Below are 3,701 nucleotides of genomic sequence, written 5' to 3' on the forward strand. Positions count from 1 at the left end.
TGCCTGGCCTCCAAAGACACTTTATCTGTCACACTTTATCTGCGCTGAGTCCAAGCAGGATATCACGATGAAAGAAGTTCCTTGTGTGAAATGCCACCCAGTGGATAATACATTGCTAAACTCGGATTAGCCAGTGAGAAGTAGTTAACCAGAACAATGGTGAGTTGGAAAGGAATTTGCCTCATCCTGGGGCTCCGGAGCAGAGAGAAGACCAGAGTGGAAGGGCAAAAGTGAGCAGCTATTAATGCATCCTAAGGAAGAAATTTCTAACAAGATCTAATTGGAGGGTCTGGCTGACACCATAGTTTGGATGTTTGTTGAATGTTGTCCAAAAGCCTGTGTTAAAGATTTGGTCTCCAGGGTGGCACGACTGGGAAGTGATGGAAACTTTAGGAAATAGAGTCTGGAGAGAGGCCTTGGATCATGGGAGGTATGTCCTTGAAGGGTACTATAGGACCCTGATCTCTTCCTCTTTTTCCTTTGCTCCCTTCACTCCACCATGTGCTCCCTGCCATGTTGCCTCACCACAGTCCCAAAGCAAAGGGGCCCATCAATCATGAACTAGAACCTCCAAAACTATGAGCCAAACAAACTTTTCTTCTTTATAAATTAATTATCTCAATCATTTTGTTATAGTGATAGAAAGCTGACCAATACAGCTGCCTTATGAGGCAGTGAGGCCCTGGCTTTGGAAGCATTCAAACAGAAGCTGCACAGCCAGCTGTTGAAAGAGCTAGAGAAAAGATGTCTGCTTTAGAGGGACGATGAGATGATGTTATTCCTAAAACCAATTTAGTGCTGAGACGCTTAACTAGAAGGCAGGAAGTTAAAGTATAGTGTGTGTGTGTCGGGGGCGGCTGTGTATCTGTTGTAAGTAGTAACTCACTTGATTCTCATGACAGCAGAGTGGGTTAGATACTATTATTCAGCCCATTTAACAGAAAATGAAACCTCTCAAGAGAGTCAAAACCACATGTCCAACTCAATAGTGAATAGCTGAATATGAATTCAAATTTCAATCTCTTCGGCTTCAAAGGACCTGCTCTTTCTAGTACATTACCAAGCTTCTCAGGAGAGGCACCCTTGTGTGTGTGTATATGTGTGTGTGTGTGTGTATCTTCTTCAATAGAAGTGTTTTTTTTTTTTTTTAAATCACATAATTAGCATATCACAAGTTGGTCTTACACTCTGGAATCTTGTTTCTGTATCTGGACAGCATACCAAACTGTTCCTTCTTCAGAGACATAACAGCACCCTCAAATTATCTGATATCCTTGTTTTTCACTGTTGTGGCTTGCTGAAGACAAGAGCTGAATTGAAAGTTCAATGTCGTTTGCTTCAGGGATTAACTCATCTTTCTGGGCTTGAATAAGTAACACACATCTCTTCCAAACCCTGTGGATATATTTTTCATCCAAGAAATTAGAGGTTTCAACAGATGACCCATTCTCCTGAGTAATGATTGACAGAGAAGTAGACATGCACAGAATTCCTCTTGTAATGGATGCCCAGGGTGACACCCTTACCCTGTTCTGCACATGTCTATAGGTTTCCTGGCCATTGGTCAACCCAGAGCCTTTTCTTCTTCACAAGGAGCCTGAGTCCTACATCAGTGTGACTGAAGTCCCTCCCTGGGATTCTTTTGTGGCCCTTCACCAACTGTGTGTCCCTTCAGAATCTTGTCAACATTTTCTGGAATGTCAGTAGTCTGATTGCTGAGAATGGTCTTCATTCTCATAGTAGGTGTGGTACAAAACCACCCCTTTTTTTTTTTTTTGCAGTGCTGGGGATCAAACCCAGGGCCTTGTGCTTGCAAGGCAAGCATTCTACCAACTGAGCTATCTCCCCAGCCCCAGAGCCGCCCTTTTTAAAAATTGTATAATAATAGTATAATTTATGCAGTTCAGTGTGATTACTCAAGATGTGTGCTTATTGTGTAGAAATCAAGTCAGGGTAATTGGTATTTCCCTCAAACACTTATCATTTCTTTGTGTTGAGAACTTTTGAACACCTGTATTCTCGAAGAAGAAGCTTTTATTTAACAAAATTTGAGAGGCAATCTTCAAAGGTACAGTATTTGTTCTTAGATTTTATATTCTGAGTTCAACCAATCGAGCATTTATTGACAAACTCTTCACCAAATTATGGGTACAATCTGGAGGAATTCAAAGTCACAAGTAAATAAGTTATAATATGGTAATTTTGGTAATTTAGATAGGAATGAAGAGTTGTAGGAACTTGGCAGAGGACAGGGAAAGGTGGAGGGCAGAGAGTTCCCAAATGCTTAGAAAAACGTAGTAAGGTCAATAGTCTGCTAGGGCTACCATAACAAAGCGCCACACGCTGGCTTAAACGATAGACATTTATTGTGTCACAGTGCTAAGGCTGGAAGTCCAGAATCAAGAAGTTGACAGGGTCGATTTCTAGGAAACACTCTCTTCTTGGCTTGCAAATACCACCTTCTTCCTGGGTCCTCACATGGTCATCCCTCTGTGTATGTCTGTGTCCTAATCTTTCCTTAAAAGAATATCAATTGTGTTAGTCAGTTTTTCATTGCTGTGACCAAAATACCTGACCTAAATGACTTAAAGAAGAAGAAAAGGTTTGTGTTTGGTTCACTGTTTCAGAGGTTTCAGTTCATGGTCCATGGCTCCATTCTTTTGGGTCTGAGATGAGGCAGAATATCATGGCGGAAGGGTATAGTAGCGGAAAACTGCTCAGCTCATGGCGTCCAGAAAGCAGAAAGAGAGAAAAAGAGAGAAGTCAGGCACAAGAAATAACCTTTCAGGGGATACCCCCAGTGACCTACTTCCTCCAACTAGGTTTCACCTCCTACCATATTTCTATCACTTCCCAATAACCCATTTAAACTATGAATCCACTAAATGGATTAATTGTTTGATGAGGGTAGTACCCTCAAGATTCAATCATTGCCAAAAAGCCCCACCTTTGAACATTGCTGCACTGGGGACTAGGCCTTCCAAATGTGAGTCTTTGAGGGATACTTCGTAGCCAAACTACAACACGTTATGTTGGTGTGTAGGTTATGTTGGGTATGTATGTATGTTGGTGATATAGGACGCACTCTAGTGACCTTGTTCTACCTTAAATATCTTTGTAAGTTCTTCAAATGCAACCACATGACTTGGGGGGTTGGATCTTCAACATAGGAATTTGGAGGGTCACAACTCAGTCAATCACAGAAGGGTACCAGGAAAAGAGACATTAAAATATAGACCTTGGGGCTGGGGAGTTAGCTCAGTTGGTAGAGTGCTTGCCTTGTAAGCACAAGGCCCTGGGTTCGATCCCCAGCACCTCCCAAAAAAAAAAAAAATATATATATATATATAGACCTGACAGAGTTGTCCATATACACAAACCGAGATGAGAGAGAATCCAAGTCCTTGGCTAGGTCCTCAGCTTTGCAGTCAGGAATTCAGTGGTATAAATGCTGTTTCCCAGGAATGGGCTATGAAATGAAACCCCAGAGAGTCTAGACCCACTGTTGGCAGAAGGCCAATTCCATTCTCTGTGATGGGAAATAGCTTCCAAATAAGCAGAAATACTCTCATGGACTGGTCTGTTAATATTCTCCTTATGAGAAAATATCATGAAACCAGGCACAGTGGTACACACCTGTAATCCCAGCTACTAGGGAGGCCAAGGTAGGAGGACCCCAAGTTTGAGGCCAGCTTCAGCAT

At 42.1% G+C, this 3,701-nt stretch overlaps 1 non-coding gene across 1 annotated transcript; it reads left to right on the plus strand.

The window, feature by feature from the left end:
• The first annotated feature begins 3,247 nt into the window (after window positions 1-3,247).
• Window positions 3,248-3,321, plus strand: Trnat-ugu (transfer RNA threonine (anticodon UGU)). The gene has a single exon. It is a non-coding gene; the product is annotated as a tRNA-Thr (tRNA).
• The last annotated feature ends 380 nt before the right edge of the window (window positions 3,322-3,701 follow it).

This window comes from Sciurus carolinensis, chromosome 15, assembly GCF_902686445.1.
Source record: "Sciurus carolinensis chromosome 15, mSciCar1.2, whole genome shotgun sequence".
NCBI lineage: Eukaryota > Metazoa > Chordata > Mammalia > Rodentia > Sciuridae > Sciurus > Sciurus carolinensis.